Source organism: Leguminivora glycinivorella, chromosome 2, assembly GCF_023078275.1.
Source record: "Leguminivora glycinivorella isolate SPB_JAAS2020 chromosome 2, LegGlyc_1.1, whole genome shotgun sequence".
In the NCBI taxonomy this organism is placed as follows: domain Eukaryota; kingdom Metazoa; phylum Arthropoda; class Insecta; order Lepidoptera; family Tortricidae; genus Leguminivora; species Leguminivora glycinivorella.
In genome coordinates, this window is record NC_062972.1 from 13,877,134 (window position 1) to 13,895,888 (window position 18,755).

Below are 18,755 nucleotides of genomic sequence, written 5' to 3' on the forward strand. Positions count from 1 at the left end.
TATCAAAACTGACGCTTATGTTATTTAGCTCAAAATAAATTTAAAAATGAAAGAAACACTGCCAAGTCTCACAGATTCCACAGGCATCTATATTGATAAGGTTCAAGCGCGCGCGACCAGCGCTCTACCAAGTGAGCCACCAAGATCTCATCCCTAATCAAATATTTTTTTCACCATATGGATTAATGGGACCCCTTTTCTAGTGACATCTACCGTAAGAGTAACACATGCGTAAGTAGCAGTAAAAGTATGTAAATGACAACATCATTGATTTTAATCCTAAATTTGCTTATCGCTTGATAGTACCTTCTGGCTATGTACATTGTAATCAATATGTACACATTAACTATAGATTCTACCTTGATGGTACCTTGAAATAAAGACAGGTAGAATGTAAAATCGACATAGTAGGTATATTTTATTAATTTTGCACAAGCAGAAATGCCTGCAAAGGATTCTGCTACTCGTGTCAGTCTTTCCCCAACATGTTTTCTTATTCTTATAGGTTAATGTTAACGCCTATTAAAATAGTAATGGCAATTAAACTACGTTATAGCAACCATCTTCGTAAATACATGGTCACAGTCACAGGCTTATATTGCCAAAAGCATAAAATTGACAACCTGAATTTTTGAACCGTTTAATGATTGCAAAACCAGCATATTGGAAACTCTTTTCCGAAGGGGTGGGGGAGAGTGTAATCATTAAATTGACTAGGTATTTGTGTAAACATATTTACATAATTATATAAGAAACTAGGACTAAACATAATAGCTAGCTAATGTCTAAAATAGGCCCTTGAGGCATTGTACCAAGGATACTGGCGACATTTCCTCGCTGTATCGCAATCCTGATACGTTGTGCGAGGAAGTCGCCAGCTCTTCGGTCACCAGTTGATAAACTCTCTCCCCCGGAACCAATTTTAGATATCTATAATATGCCCATATTTCAGAGCGATACAGATTTATAATAAACTGCCAAACAATATTAGAAATATAAAAAACCTTAACTCATTCTCATCAAAATAAAATTAAAAACACTTTTAATATCAAAGGCATATTATTCCGTCCAAGAGTATATGGAGGACAAATGTTTATAACTAGGTATGCTTAAGATACTACTAATAACTATTATTTTCCTAACCTATGTGCTCTCTTGAATATACCTAAATATTAGTAAGTATTCCTATTACTTACTGAATACAAAAATAGGCTAGGACAAAAGAATTCGCTAATATGTAAACACTACTTTTAAGTATTTGTTTTGTTTTACGATAACTAGATATAAGACTGCTTTGCAATGCCCTCTCAGGGCGCCATGTCGCTCTATTTTAATGAAATGTAACAACTCTACGTGTACCATGGTTCGCAATAAAGATATTCTATTCTATTCTATTCAGTTACCTTAACCAAATTATTACTTATTATATTATTTGTATTTGGTATTTGTGTTACTTTTTAAGACACCAATTTGACTAAGTGGGTAAATAGGTAGGTAGGTGTATTAATAAAGACGAGACAGTGATTATTGATGATAAGACGAAAGATTATGTACACTCTGCCTTATCTGGAATAAACGACCTTCAAGATTTCATTATCGTATCACACTTTTCAAAAACTGTAAAAAATAATATTTATACACGAAGTTCCGTACCGAACACCCTTTAACTCTTTGCTAAATACACTTTTTGAAATCAATTTAACATCTGGTAAAGAATTCGGAAACCCCATAACCCAATTTTGAGCCCGCGTGCAGCGTACGGCATACTAGAGATGTTTGTAGGTTTTAGGAGTTACTGAACCATTCTGAGAAAATTTTGCAGAGATCTGAAGCGCAGTGGAATAAACGTGCTGGACATATAACCACAGTTGGGGCACAGTATAATAAAGAGTACTATCGTAACCTAACCAGCGCTAGTTATTTATCAGAGGTCTAACGCACAAAAAAACCAAGATAGTGAATACCTACAGACATTATTTCGGTTTACATGAACACTGACCATGAACTTATTGTCCGACTGACATAGTGAACAAACACATCATAGAAACGGTTGCTAGACAAAACACAAAATGTGACAGGGTTCCATCACTAGGGTTCTATCTTTCATATATTTGATCGCCAGTGTCCGAGATGTGGTTGGGGTAACCCAACCATCACTATTGATCGGAGGTCTGTAGCAAAAGGAAACCAAGGTAGTGTATACCTATACCTACACTGCAGACATTATTTCGTGTTTACTTACATGAACACTGACCATGAACTTATTGTCCGACTGACATAGAAAACGTAAACAAACACATCATAGAAACGGTTGCTACACAAAATACAAAATATGACAGGGTTCCATCAACTGCCAGTACCTTCTACTGTGGGGTCTTAACACAGAATTAGATTTAGATAGAAGAAACGAGTTCATTTATTTGTATGGCGGCCGAGCGTGTCAGATTTTGTACTGAAGTTGTTACTTGCCTGTGATTTTAAATATGTCTCAGGCCCTTGAGTGTTGATAAGTTTTATGTTGTTGCAATCAAATATCATGTAACGAGGCATTTTTAATGTTTTTGTTGACTTCAACTTACAAAAATTGACGCCCGAAAGCTGCAAGCTGCGATTAAAGACGGACAACTCAGTGGATTTCACTGAGTTCATTTGACACGCTAAGTAGATACGTTTGCTTGATCTATGGTTTATATGACATCTGTGGGTCTTAAAATAGGCGCAAATACCTAGATTGTACCTTTGTACCAAATATCACATTATCATAATTCGATAGCCAATTTATAACGGCCGAGTATGGCAGAGTTCTAACGGCGTTTACAGTTTAGTACTTAGTCTTTAGCGTTTCAACATTCGTCTTCTTGAAATACATACTTCTAAAATACAATTTGAAGCTGTAATTTAACATTTGATGTAATTACCAGGGCCCGTAACTTTCATGCCGATGACATAAATTTGACGTCACGCTGCATATAGGATGATTCAAGAGTTTTATTTAATAATTAATCAGATATGTCATCAGTTTGAAAAAAAGTCGCAAAAAGCATGTATTCAAGAGTTTTATTTAATAATTAATCAGATATGTCATCTGCATGAAAGTTACGGGTCCTGGTAATTATAATGTTACGAAATTTCAGAAATTCTTGTTTTGAAATTTGATACGTTTTCTATCGCGTTTAAAAATCAGGACCGTGATAATTTAAAAATCATTGCAACCGTATCAAAATATCGATAAATCGGTTATCAACTTATCAAAATAAAATTTAATCCGTTTGCTGTTTGATATTGATATGATATCCTGTCAAAATTATCATTATTAATTACTGGAACTACAACGTTTACGTATATTTTTATCTAATAATCGCAACTGCTTGTTAATGATGAAATAAGCAAAAAACACTTTATTTGCACGTGGTGTTAAATTACGATTCACAAAAAATTACCTTAAATTAGTTGATGATGATGAAAAAAATAAATTTAGTTTGATGTTTGCTCTCAACACATCTAATTATGTCCTACACATCTGCTAGAGGGCGCGACCAAGAGGGACTTTATATACATACATAGAAAACATCCATGACTTCACATCCATGTACATTGTACATCCACATCCACGATCCGCACAAATAAATGCCCTTACCGGGATTCGGACCCAGGACCGCGACTTAGCAGGTAGGGTCACTACTGACCCGCTTGCTCCATGGCATATTTGAGAAATAAATTCGAGCTGTTTTAGGGTTCCGTACCAAAAAGGCACAAACAGGAACCCTTATGGTGCGGCCCTGTCCATCTGTCTGTCCGTCTGTCACATTACTAAATATCTCGAGAACTACTAAGGCTATCAACTTGAAATTTGGAACAGTTGTGAACAGTGTAACAAACCTCTACAAGTAGAAAGTATATTTTTTTTAATGAATTTTAACTGTAGAAAGTGGCCAAAATGAAAGGGGGGTAAACCGTAAATTTCAAGTTACTAGGTCAAGTGAGGTAACGTTAGAAAGAGCTCAAATTGAACGTAAAAATTGGTTTTATGCTAAATATTACAGGAAGAATAAAATCGTGTTTGTATCTTGGAAACTTTTTTTTAATTCACAAACAACTTTTCAGATTTTTACTTTCAATTTAACCACCCTTGCGGATAGAATGAATGAATACGAATTGTTACGTAAACCATCTTCTTTTAAATAAAATAAAAACTGCTTTAATCGGTTAGCATAACAAAGAATTATCCCTGAAAAACTAGTTAGCGAATTCACCGAGAGATGGCGCTATACACAATAATGCTCATTAGTAGGTACTTTTAGCTTCTAGTCAAGTCATTAGAGTTATATGAGAAACATAAGATTATTAGGTAGTTTGAAAGAAAGTTTGTACGGAACCCTCGGTGGGCGAGTCCGACTCGCACATGACCGGTTTTTTTTAACTGCATTGAATATTTTTAATTTTTCCTACAGCCAAAGTTGTCTATAGTAACTTTACTACAAACTTATACTTTGGTCTGTTGTTACTAAGTGCTAATAAGTAAATATTTTTCTAAAACGCCATTCTCGTAGCTTGTCAATCATAGCACCTGTTTTGCAAAAGAAATGAATCTTAAAGAAATTCGTGAGATAAACAAATATTGTGTACGTATTGGACTTCCTGCGGTGGACAAAGCCGCAGTATAATGTTGTTAATAAAAGATGGCGTCCTGGGGAGCTGTCACAACAAAACCTGTCGCGCGGCTCAACGGATGTGCAGCGCTGCTCAAACTTTCAACGTCCTGTGATAAGAAAACTATAAAGACTCAATGACATTAAATACAAGGACGCACAGTTCCAAACAAAAATGTTCAAATATCTGGGTCTAAATGACATTCGTCAGATTCTTGTTGACGCTAATAACGTTAACTTCTTATCTTCTTAGAAAAAAAAATCATTCATGCCATAACCAACTTAGTGTAATAAGACCTAAGTATCAAAATTGCAAATGGAACTGCGACACAACACACTAAAAACTCTTTATCAAAATACCTTTAATCTTAATATGTTCAAATGACTTATGTCAAAGTGAATTGCGGACGAATACTGAACGAATGGAGCCGCTATTAATATATAATAAGTAGGTATTAAATATTTATTCCATAAATAGAAATACCAAAATAAAAGGCCGCATTTTTACTTTTTATTTATGTTAACTTTAAAAATACACTGGTGTGTCCTCTTTATCTTGGTGACTTGTAATCCGTTTATTGCAATAGGTACATATATGGATTTACTGAAGCAAATGTCATATCATATACTCGTATGTATAAAGAAAATTTTACATGCCTCCAAGTATCTCTGGACCTAGCCGGAAAAATACAAATTAAAATATGTTCTATGAAAATAATTTAATTCGACAGCAGACACCCCAAAGGTTAAACGGATTTATTTATTATACTTATTGTTCTAAATTAGATACCAGTAGTTATTATCTGATAATGTTTTTTTTTTTTTTTTTTAACGTGAAAAGGAGGTTGAATGTTTCGCCGTCAATAGAAATTGCCGCCGTAAACAAACTGAATGGTTGAAATATCCATATTCCAACAATCTTTTATTGTTTTTAATTATCTAGGATAATGATGTGATATGAATTGACTGATTTTAACACATTTTTAAGCCATTATTTGATTAGTAAGAATGGAAATTAAAGGCATTTTGAATACAAGATTTGTTTACATTGTTCGCAAATTCTGTTGACGGTGACTTTAATGCAATTAAAACTCAACACACTAAAAATATTTCATTTCATTTCATTTCAAATAATATTAGACGTGAATACGCTAGATATTCAAAAGTAATGATATAGTTCAAAAACTAAAGAGCGTTAAAATGCGAGTGTTCGAGATTCATTATGGGATAACCCGATATCTGCACCCGTATTATAAGTACTGTAAAATAAAAATCTGCTAAATATAAAATAGATAGCAAAAAGTATAGAAAGGACCTACGACTTTCGACTTTTCATTTCCAATCTGCAAACCGATCGTACAACTGACTCCGGCCGAATTGACGTTTTTCATAATCAACAACACTCGTGTAAGCTTGGCTTTAAAAAGTGCGTCACGTTTGTTCACGCTATAATAGATATTCCATTCTGCAGACCGCTGGGGATTTTGTGAAAATCTTATAGGAAAAGAATTTATTAAGATTATGATCTATAAATTCCATATACAAACATATTAAAATATAGCCCTAATAGCGACTCATTAGTTTTTGTTCCTTGACGGTCTTTAATTTGAACTAATAAAATTATTTATTTAAATCCATTAAATTACGACGAGTATACATTCAGTTTGTAATGCAATCCAAAGAAATAAATTAAAGAATTTTCCATCCTTTTTCCATGTTTCCATGATTACTATTTTGCCAATTTTTCATTGAGCATTTTCGTCATTCCGGACAACTGTCACTGTCTGCAGTACAAACAAGACTAATCGACAGTATACCTCCGCATTTGTACGGGAGGCATATTGGGGGGGCCATTTATAATATTAGTATGGATTACAACCATTTCTGAATTCTGATAAATATAATTTATTTATAATGCAACAAGCTAAGTTGACAGTGAATTTAACAGCCCCACCAGAGCAAGTGTTTATTAAACCTGGAACATCAATGAAATTATGACGTTCACTTAGCGCTTGCACATATGCACAGGTTGGAGTATCAAATAAAAACACTGTCAATTTAGTTTATTTATTTATATAACTCAACATATGCATTTTTACCTGCCTTATTTGTAAAGTTCTGTTTAAAAATATTTATACAAGTAGAATCTCGTAAAGTTTGAGCATCGCCAGTTTTAAAACGTCAATCGTTCAATGATTTGGAATGGCATGTGTTTTTTGTAGGAGGGCTCTGCGCAGGCGCGCAGGTACGCACGTCCCGCAAATATCCACTAATTAATGAATGATCCAATGAACTGACCATTCCAAATGTAATAATGATGTTCGAATAAATAATTTTTAGTCCAAATAAATACGTGCGCTTTCAGTTGCCCGAAGATGTCTACGGTTTGACCGGCCAATTTGCTTTTCTATGTAAGGATGTTTCTCCCCTACAGGTAGCAATTCTCAACCAAAAGCGAGATTTATGTTATAAAAAAAATTAATGATTTTTTGGAAATATTCGCAAAATGCTGATTTAATATAAAAAGAAACTTAACATGGACAATAGGTACTGACACAGCCTCACAGACTTTCGTGGGTTTCAAATTTTCTAAGCATCGAATGGTTTAGACTTACAGCTCAGCTCACAAGGGCTCAAGTTTTTGCCCCATAATAATCATAAAATAATGAGTACTTAAGGAAAGAGTTGTAACTCCATACATCAGTAAATGCAAGTTATTTGTAGTGACATCTAGCGTCAATCACGCGTCAAATAGCGTAAATTATCAGTACCACTACTCGACACTAGGTGTCAACAGTGTCGCGTCTGCCAAAAATGTAATAGGTGTTAAAACAGTTTACAACTTATATTACAAGCAGAAGGAATTGAAAACAGAGTACTGATTAATACTATTGTAATGTTAGAGATGGCCCTCCGAAGTTTCGACCTGACATAAAATGAACCACTTCTCGCACAAGTGCGTAAAAAAAACACCATCTGTACTGAAAAAATAATTTTGATACACTTTTGAAATGAAGTTTAAAGGTGATCCTAATGTGGCAAATGCATTGTAATCAAACCAATGACCTTGCACGCGAGGTCCGCCCGGGAAGTGATACGGGAGATAAGGCCCAACTGACGGCCCAGGAAATTGCACGTAGCGCCCACCGACCACTGGGTGCTTCAGTCTGGAAATCTAAAGCACTAGTCGAAAGGAACTGTTGTGGTTTAAACTTTCACGATTAAGTCTTTTCCAAGACAAAGGGAAACGGGGAAAAAACCAAACCGTCGGCGGTTAAATTTAATTTATTAATCTTGTGATGGTTAGATTTACTTATACAGGGTGTAAACCTAATACGGGCGAACCTCTTAACGGCGGTGAGTATAGGACATAAAAAATGGAATTAGATAACTTTTACTTAAAATTGAAATATTTTTTTATCCATACAAATTAATTCGGCCCGCAACGTAATGCAAACACACTAGCGTTAAACGCTCGTTGACAGTTGTCATTGATTGTCATCGCAACCACGTTTACAGTACATTGCTGCTGGGAAATTTTTTAAAAATTCATCTTGGGGTGAAAATTAAAAGTAACTCAAAAACACCTCTTAATTAGTGATAACAATATTGTGTATACCTACGGCCAAGAGTTGGATAGCGTATGTGGTTAAGTATATAAGCAAAAACGACAAAGCAAGGGACTGACAAAGCCTTTACAAAAAGCGTACCTGCCCCTGAAATGTATGGGCCTTTTAGGCTTAAAACTAGATGGCGCTAAAAATCGAGGTACGATTCTTAGTATGAAGATTGTAAATCCTATATAAATCATCCTTGATATGAGTAAAAAACAATATTTTAACTTACAATGAAATAAGGCAAAGTTTAATTCTTTGTGAATTTCTATACCTCCTATGTCCTATACATACTATACATAGGTACCTAACCTAGATGCCACACCACTTTATAGCATATATTTATAGCCACTAAGTAGGTAAATATGGAAAACAAATTTCCCTCTTCTCAGGCAAAATGTTTGTTGTAATATTTAAAAAATACTGATGAAAGAAAGAATGCCAAAATTCAACATTTTTCTCCATTCACTTTGTCTACCTGCCAAAGCTACTAGGGTAAGTTAACCCAGGGTATCTCCCTAGGGACAGAAACTATGCGTAACGGACAAGACAAGTAATCCCTACAACTATGGCCAAATGTCGTGATTTAAGTATAATCAATCACTACTGCAGTGTGGTATGGCCATGAATGTAATTTGTCTACGTTTAGATCTGTTTAATAAAAAATGGATTTTGTCTATTGTGAAAATGTTGCTACTATAGGTAGAGCAAACTTGGATGACAATTTTGCCAATATAAAGTGAGCTCTTAGACCAAGACTTTGTACATAATTGCTTATGTAAATAACAAGTGAGTAAGAGTTTTGAGTTAGATTACATATTCAATAAAATAATTTGATTTGTTCCCTAGTTGTATAGATGGCAGCACCATCTCTCTCGCTATATCGTAATCCTGCAAAGGATTCGTATAGGAGGTGCAAGCACTAATTGCTCGCCCTTAGAGTTGGTCAAAGGCGCCTAGCCTTATCAGTGATAACATACACTAGAGAAATTTCATCGGGTACCACGGCGGGCGGGTGGTCTAGTGGTGAGGACGTTAGCCGCGTAAGCTGAAGACCCGGGTTCGATTCCCGGCTCGGCCACCAGTGGGCCCTGTCGTTTTTTCTTTCGTGTATGACATCTATTTAAATTTATAATTTATATATATTAGTGTGACTACTTGAAAAAAGAACAAATCGAAAAATATTCAATTAAATAATTTGATTTGTTCCCTAGTTGTATAGATGGCAGCACCATCTCTCTCGCTATATCGTAATCCTGCAAAGGATTCGTATAGGAGGTGCAAGCACTAATTGCTCGCCCTTAGAGTTGGTCAAAGGCGCCTAGCCTTATCAGAGATAACATACACTAGAGAAATTTCGTCGGGTACCACGGCGGGCGGGTGGTCTAGTGGTGAGGACACTTTATTTTCTTTCTGACTCTTGGAGACCATTTTCTCTAAAAAAAATAGATTACGTATATTTATTATTTTTAGTTGTGACTTGTGACATCTAGTCTTTTACAACTCTAAAGGTATATTTAGTTATCTTTTATTCGTATCAGTTTGTATTTATTTTTTAATCATGTTTAATTTTTTAGATGTACTTTGACATTTAGAGACTATACTCGTACATCTCTTATTAATTGTTGTAGCCTTCTACTTTAGTTGAATTCAATAATTATTTATTGTAATCTTCCATTTGAGTTCCATATTGGTGATTTCGCGATTTATTTTTTGCACGGTTTTGCAGTGAACAGGCGAGTAAATGCGTTTTCACATTATCCGATCCGATATCGAATGTAGGACCGATATATCCCATACATTCAAGCCGCCATCTTTGATTTTTGCCTTTGAAATCCTTCCTACATCCGATATCGGACCGGATAATGTGAAAACGCACTAAGTGCGATAGGGACGGCCAGATGTTTTATCACTTATCGTTGCAAAAAATAAATCACGAAATCACCAATATGGCATTACACAACATGCCATTAAGTAAGCAGTATGCACTTATAAACACACACTTTTGTCAAATCTTTCTACATTCTACAGGAACTGGGGGTTTAGACATAAATGCTTACAATACCATTACATACAATAATAAAAAATAATACCTAATAAATATTGGGGACAACTTAACACATATCAACTTAGCCCCAAAATAAGCAAAGCTTGTACTATGGGTGCTAAGCGACGATATTCATACTTAAATAGATAAATACATACTTATATACATAGAAAACATCCATGACTCAGGAACAAATATCTGTGCTCATCACACAAATATTAATAAATGCCCTTACCGAGATTCGAACCCAGGACCGCGGCTCAGCAGGCAGGGTCACTACCGACTGAGCCAGACCAGTCGTCTTGTTGTATTTTGAAAGGCACTCACATAATCATGCAGTTTTTTCTAAAATATTTTCAAATATCACTAATATCACTATCCCTGTTACAAGTGAACCTGACACCCCAATAAGCACGTGTTGTGGTACACCTCGCCTTGTCACGACAACGCACAAAAACAGCCTGCTCCGGTTACCAACCCTCAAAACAACACTACAACAATTAGGGTTCTGTCGTGTAAGACGCAGAGGAAGGTATGGAAGGCCATGAAATAAGTACCTACATTCCGGCTTTTCAATGACTTTCATATTATGTATGTCTGGCTCAGGTAGTTTAATTCGGACACAATTTACGGATACTAAACGACATCCCTACTTAAAATAGAAACAATATTATATGGTTTGACTTTTGGTTAGTAGTAGACTTTAAAATTTAGATATACCTACGAACTAAAATAACAGTAAGATAGCATTTTTTGCATCAAAGAGCTTTACAATGGTTACAGAATGTTTCATATATCTGGTTTACGGATTTGTTTTAATATGTCTTGTCGTTGAATACTTAAAATAGTCAGTTTTCTTCCTTCTGAGTAGATTTTTGATACGATGATATAAAACATTTTTTACTAGTAGACCATCCATTGTAGAACACATCCATTGTAGGTTATACTTAAGTTAAAATTTAATTTATTTTAATGTCTAAACGTAAGTTGTGATATTGTTATCTACGCATCTGATCTGTCAGTATTAAAAGTTCCGTCGCCTGAACACCTGTTAGAAATCATCGATTTGCTGGTGCCGACGCCTAGCCCTATTGACACACACTCTTGTTCACAGATCGATTACACACAACAAATCTTCCATTGGCGCCTTACCCTTTACCACGATATCTGGTTATTAGCGTGATCAATAATAAATAAGCCCAAAATATTGTAAATTAAGCTGCAAAAGTGCGTATAATTATATTACAATATTTTATTTGTTAAGTTATTCGCAATTTGATGTCCAGCGCCTAATTTGATATGGGGGTTATCGCTAGTCTTGTCAGCCTAGCTCCTTGAGGGATCTTATCAGACATGAGTGAACTATATTTTAAATACATTTATTTTCTTATAAGTACTAATCTACTCTAAATCTACGAACTTTTTTTTTTTTTTGGGACATTTGGTCATAGTAAAAGGACTTTCCACAGCCGTCGTCACAGCGTCACAGTTCACACATAAATCATAATCCTCCTATTCATAAGTAATCTATTAAAATATTTCTGACTAATACTTTTATAGAACATATGGGCCATAGTCACTTCTTGTGCCTATTTACAAGGCTTGTATTTTTTACAGCGATGAATATTAATGAGTCAATCTTTAGAAAATAACTTATTGATTAATGTGTCAATGATCGTGGTAGCGGCCAAAAAACCAAAAGCCCATAACCTCAATCTTGATAAAACCGTGACATTGCGCGTTTTTTTACCACCGGAAAATATCATCTTCTTATTTATCTCGCCGGGCCGTCGACAGGCACATCACTACGTAATTAGAAAGACAAGTCAGTTTTTTCGTAATAATTGAGAGGACAGCAAATTTCGTCTCACACATTCTTCAACTTTATCACCATCGAGTTTAAGTTTAAATATAAATGAAGGTTGTCAAAGATTTGATAGTGACTTATAGTGCCTTTTGACATAGCTGTCATGTTTTCGTTTTTTGAAATATTGTCGTTCGGTGACACCGCCATTTTTGTTTTATGTGAATATCGATGCCCTTTTGTTTTATTTGAGGCTGGGCTTTTATTAAATTTGTAAGTGATCGAATTTTTCGTAAGAAGTTATTTTTAGAATATTAAATAAAGTTTTTTTTAAAAACACAACACAATGTTTATTTTGTCCATTTTTTATGATATATATTTATCATTTCATAACAGTTTAGCGTTATGAAATGGAGACTACACCACTTAATTAAACAATCTCAATTGTAGTTGTTGCAAAGGGTCCAGTCCATCTAATTAATAAATCCCCGGCCGGACGGGTTGGATATCGAGCAAATTGACAGACACTTATTAGTTTTTCGTTCAGTGTAATTTTGGTTGTCGTTTGCCATATTCTCGACCTGATGGTGGTTTAGGTAAGAATAGTGCCGCCCTGTAGGTTAAATTCATTAAAACGTGAGAACTAGTATTCAGCTTTTATCAAACAAATATGAGCTTGTTAAGACGCTACAGGAGCGAAAATGCTAAAATGGAAAGCTTTTCACTTTGGAAATTTTAGTTAAATATACTAGTGTTATTAACTAGATTTATCTAAACAAAAATGTCCATTCAGAACAAGCGAAAAAATCTTTAAAATCAAGGTTCCGCTCTCGACTCCTCCGTCAAAACTTAACCAATCATAACGAAATTTGAGAATCTCAATAACAATGAAATAATTTGTGTCGGACCGTTTACTTTTTTGGCTAATTGTTACCAATTTTAAATACCACACCTTTTTTTGCGTCATAATCAATAAGGCCGTTTTTTAGAAAATATTGATGGGCTCTACCGTCTTTGAAAATAAGAATATCAAAACGGTTCGACACAGATAAAAATAATAATAATCTGTGTTGAAAAAATCATTGCTCTATCTTCATAAACCAGAAAATAGTCGAGAGCGTTTGTATGGAGAATTGACCCCTCCTGTATCGTCTTAAAACAGTCGCTCAGGTATTTTTAACTTAAATGAAAAATGATGATTTGCTATGTCCCATAACTACATACATTATTTATACCGATAATAGAATTAAAATAGGTAATCTTTTATTTAATCTTTTAACTTAGTATCAAAACGCCGAACAAGACGATAAAACAATGTGACGTCAAGATTTAAGATAATTTTGGGTTTTTTACAAAAACTGAGTAACAGATAACAAAGTGATACGATATCGGTTAGAGATTATTGCCACTCGTACGCGAAATGTCTATTTTACTGATTTGAATGAACCTTTGATTTGGTTGTTTATACCTATGCAAAATAATTAACCAAGATTAATAAATGCATAAATACAATAAAATCTGTAACTGTTATAATTTCAGTTAGAATAATAATTAATAATAGTATATTAGTAGTACTTGGTTATGGACAACTATTTTAACTTTAAATCCCGGTGAACTTATACAAGTACAAATTATATTACAATTTTGGACTCTTATGAAATAAAAAATTGGTCCAAATGAAAATCGGAAAAATTGGCCTCAGTTTTACGAGGATAAAAATCTAAATCGTCCTCAGCTAGGTACTTGATACGTCATCTAGCACAGAGTCCGAGATACATTACCTACGTATAACTTTACCTCCACTGATCAAGATAATGGCAGCAAATGGCAAATTGAAAATGATTAATTGATTGAAAATGATTAGCTTTTAAGTATTTCATCAAATCACATTTCATTTCATTGACAAAAAGCGGGAAAATTGGCGCACTTGACAATATTGTAATTAGACGTACCTACTACATTCGTTTTTGTATTACACACTTGCGCCGGCCGGTCATTTTCATTTCACAGGTCTCTATAAAATTACAGGACAACAAAGACATGTTAAATCATTAAAGTCCTCCGTGTAACTCCCCGCGGGCCCAGGGGAGGACAAGCCCATCCATCTTGTGCCAAACTTGCCCAGTTATCTTCCCTGGATTTTGGAGCTCGGCGTGAAGATATTTCAATTCAATTTTCAATTCAATTCAATTCAAAATATCTTTATTCATGTAGGCCTAGTTACAAGCTCTTATGAATAGTTCATTACATATATATTATGATCTTAATCTAACCTAATTATCAGAGCAATTTATTGTTGTAAATTATTGTTCATAATAATATTGAGTCTATAATATACAATTTCATATAAAAATAATCGTTAAACAAAAAATATATAATTAGGTATATGTATATATAAAAATACATGTCTAGAATATTTCTAGGAAAAATCCAATGTCCAAAAAAATACAATATTAATTTCATCAACAATAATAATAATAATAAACGTAAAAATAAGAAACCATTTCGAATAACAATTAATCCCACGTTGTTTTATCATTCATGTAGTCTTGTGTTGTATAATAAGCTTTGGAAATGAGTACACGCTTTACATGATTCTTAAATTTATTAATTGACAAGTCAGTAATATGATTCGGAAGTTTATTATAAAATCGAACACAATTACCCATGAATGATTTTTTAATTTTACAGAGCCGTGTGAAGGGCACCGCGAGTTTATGTTTATTTCTAGTATTTATATTATGTACATCACAGTTTTTCTTAAAATTACAAATGTTTTTATGTACATACATAATATTCTCATAAATATATTGACAATGCACTGTCATTATATTAATGTCCTTAAATTTATCTCTAAGTGAGTCTCTATGGTTCATTTTATATATTGCTCGAATAGCCCTCTTCTGCAGAATAAATATGGTATTTATCTCTGAAGCACTGCCCCAAAGTAAAATACCATATGACATAATGCTGTGAAAGTAACTAAAATAAACTAATCGAGCTGTTTTCACGTCTGTTAACTGACGGATCTTGCTCACTGCAAAAGCTGCAGAACTAAGTCTATTCGAGAGGTTAACAATATGGGGACCCCACTGAAGTTTAGAATCTAAAGTTATACCAAGAAAAACTGTACTATCTACCAGTTCTAATTCCTCATCCTTCACAACGACACTTGTTTGCTCATTCCTTACGTTACTATTAGTGACAAACTTAATACATTTAGTCTTTTTTTCATTTAATAATAAATTATTAGCATTGAACCAGTTCACTACTTTAGAGATAGCATTGTTTACATCACTGTGAGCTTGTTGCTGTCGTTTGAGTTTGAAAATAAGTGAGGTGTCGTCTGCAAACAATACTATATCATGGTGGGTCTTTACAAGGAATGGCAAGTCATTTATGTAGATAAGGAACAGGAAAGGCCCCAATATTGATCCCTGTGGTACACCCATAGAGACCAATGACCCAGTTGATCTCTGTCCATTGACATCTACCCTTTGTATTCTACCATTTAAGTAGGACTTGAGTAAATCTAGTGCTGATCCTCTGACTCCATAATAATGTAGTTTCCTGATCAATGTTTCATGACAAACACAGTCGAAGGCCTTAGATAAATCACAAAAGATACCTAAAGCATCTTGTGACTCCTCCCAGGCATCGAAAATATGCTTAATTAGCTCAACACCAGCATCGGTTGTCGAGCGACCCCGTGTGAAGCCAAATTGCTTATTATGCATTAAATTATTAACGTTAAAATGTCGTACTAATTGAGAAAGAACTAATTTTTCAAATATTTTACTGATATATACGTAACTAGACGGTAATATTGCGAATATTGTACAATTGATAACAAAATAAGCTTAAGAAATATAGTAGCTAGGTATATTTATACTCAGTCTGCATCATCTTGAGTGGGAGTGGGAGAAATCATGGTGTTTTCGAAGTTCAGGAAAGCCACCTATTAGGCCGAAACTCTGCGGTATACAGCGCGTAAACGTAATAAGGGCGATAAATGAAACCAGGCATAAAATTCATTAGTGTTATCATTAATTGAGAGGTATTTTTGAGTTACTCTTAATTTTCGCCACCTAATGAATTTTTGAAAAAAATTCCCTGCAGCAATGTACTGTAAACGGTTGCGATGACAATCAATGACAACTGTCAACGAGCGCTTAACGCGAGTATATTTTCGTTACATTTCGGGGCGAATTACTTTGTATGAATAAAAAAAAATCTATTTTAAGGAAAAGTTATTCACATTTTTTATGTCCTTTACTCACCAGTCACCACCATTAAGAGGAGGGTGTAAACCTAATATTCGCCCGTATTAGGTTTACACCCTCCTGTATAATGAAGTTGTGTTTCAAACTCTTTGCCGAACCTGCCACGAGCATTTACACTTTTTCTTAGTCTGTGTTTGGAATGTGCCATATTGTTGTCACTGGTGTAGTTTTCACATATCTATATAATTGTAATATTTTTCAATAGAATACATTAAAAGGTGGAGCAGACTGATCAGGAAAGCGGTCTCGAAAACGCTAGGTTGAACAAGAAGAAGCTATAACACTTTAAAAGGTAATTCCACTTCTCATTTTCAATGTCGCTGATTTTCAAAAAAGAAGACCTTAAAATAACGACAACGACTGCCATTGTAATGATATAGTTGGTTGGTATATGTGTAAATATTTAATTAAATTATTTCTATTTTGGCATGCTTTCTGTTGCTTTGGTAGTAAATCTATTTTTTATTATCTATAGATTTCCAGTTAGCTTATCATCGAATGACTCAGAACTACTCAATAAATATTATCATCTTCAATTACATCTGCCCTTGGCAATAGTAAGGCGGCGGAATTGAAAAAAGTCGTCTAGTTTTGAAGTTGATGTGACTGGAGAGTATACTGCTGACAAGTGGTATCGTTGTGATCGGTAGACTTTACTGAGTACGAAATAATGACTTGTCGCATTCTCAGACTGTGGGGGGGGGGGTTAACTATGACGTCACAAAGATCGCGGTCCCGGTGTGACATTGCACATTTTAGCTTAACAATTTAACAACGGCAGTTTTAAATTTGTCCCGAACGTAATTACTTTTTGCGCATAGCAAAGCCTTTATGTGATCTAGCAACTGGATCGATACTGGATGACAGTTCGATTATCCAATCAGAATCAGCTGTCAACAAAGGGTGTTGCCAGAATACAAATATGCACAATTTTCAGAATATTTAATTATTTAGAATTAACAATTTAAATGTAATTAATAAATCAGAAAATAGTCACTTTATTGTTGGAAAATTATATGGAATTTTGTGCACTAGGATTTTCAGTTGGTTGAAATTTACTTCTGCAGAGGACTGCTGAGGTGGTCATTTTAGATGTTATCCCCAAGCCTCTCAAGGTCGTTAGGGCTCCTGAGATCATTTCCTGCACTTGCTAGCTGTCTCCGGTCCTGTTCAGGCCTCCAGTGCCTGCTTTTATTTATCGAGTTTCATCTTCGATCCAAAAAGTGATCAGATTGATGGAGTGCTGGCGGTCAATCCTTGTGTAGCCTAAGGGCATTCTGGAGGAATATTTTCCCACCATGAATTGTAAGTAGAATATTATGGGTGTATCAGGTTGATCACATTATTGATCCTTGCCTCAGTTTAATTTGACCACGTGTGTCTATTTCCAGTCTTCTGGTGGACTATGTGGAGGGAAGGGTCGTCAGAGCTGAGAAAATGAGCTCTCTCAAGTTCCAGCTGGTAAGGAAATCAGAATAGTAATTGTCCACATTTAATAGGTTAGACCACATTCACTTTTCTAATGATGTCTTGTTTTCCTTTTCAGCTGACTGGGAATTAAAACTATATTTACAATTACAATTACAACTAAATCTGTGTTTAGGCCTACTCCAGGTTATACTGGTTATACAGACATTCAAGTAATGTCTTCTTTATAAAGGGGGCCGGTTTGTCCGGCAACTCCAATTTTACCACAAGCGTCGAATGGTGCGATAGCTTGCTTCCGGGGTCGAGCCTATCCAGGCGAAGAAGATGCTCTCAACTTGCTGATGCGTCGGTTGCGGTGGTGCTTCATTGTGTCACAGCGCCTGGGGCGACCAGCTTCAGCTCGCAGAAGGAGGGCTTACACATTGTATTAGCGGTAACTTCTGGCTTGAAGGTTGGTGTCATTTTCTTTCTTCCTGGAAGGCAAGATTACTTAGTTTAGTTAAGAAGAATTCCTATTATCTATGTTGGCACTGATAACTAGGGACTAACAGAACTTAGGAACGCTTGTAAATCATTTAGAATTGAACTATTGCACGGCCCAGCTCTACCGTCTGGCAATACATATTAAGGTGCTAGCTTAAGCTTAGAATAATGATTTACTGGCTATAACTTGCTTTGTGTCCGTTAGACAATAAAATAGTGTGTCACAATCTAACCGTTTTCTTTCCACCCAATTAGAGACCTGAAATCTTGAGGAAATCGTAGTGCACCTTATTAAGTACTTTTTTTGCTTCTTTTTCGTGGCGGACGATCCGCCAAAGTTTTAAGACTCATTTTGTGTAAATTTATTGTCTGGTGCTTTCCCATACTTTCCCCCTATAGCCGGGCAGGGAATAGTCAGACCATGACACCGGGTTTCAATTTTTTGCC

At 34.9% G+C, this 18,755-nt stretch overlaps 1 long non-coding RNA gene and 1 other non-coding gene across 2 annotated transcripts; both read left to right on the forward strand.

Moving 5' to 3' along the window:
- The first annotated feature begins 9,272 nt into the window (after positions 1–9,272).
- Trnat-cgu lies at positions 9,273–9,344 on the forward strand. The gene has a single exon. It is a non-coding gene; the product is annotated as a tRNA-Thr (tRNA).
- Positions 9,345–17,143: 7,799 nt separating this feature from the next.
- LOC125240590 lies at positions 17,144–18,535 on the forward strand. Its single transcript, XR_007178642.1, has 2 exons — positions 17,144–17,858; positions 17,944–18,535. It is a non-coding gene; the product is annotated as an uncharacterized LOC125240590 (long non-coding RNA).
- Positions 18,536–18,755: the final 220 nt, after the last annotated feature.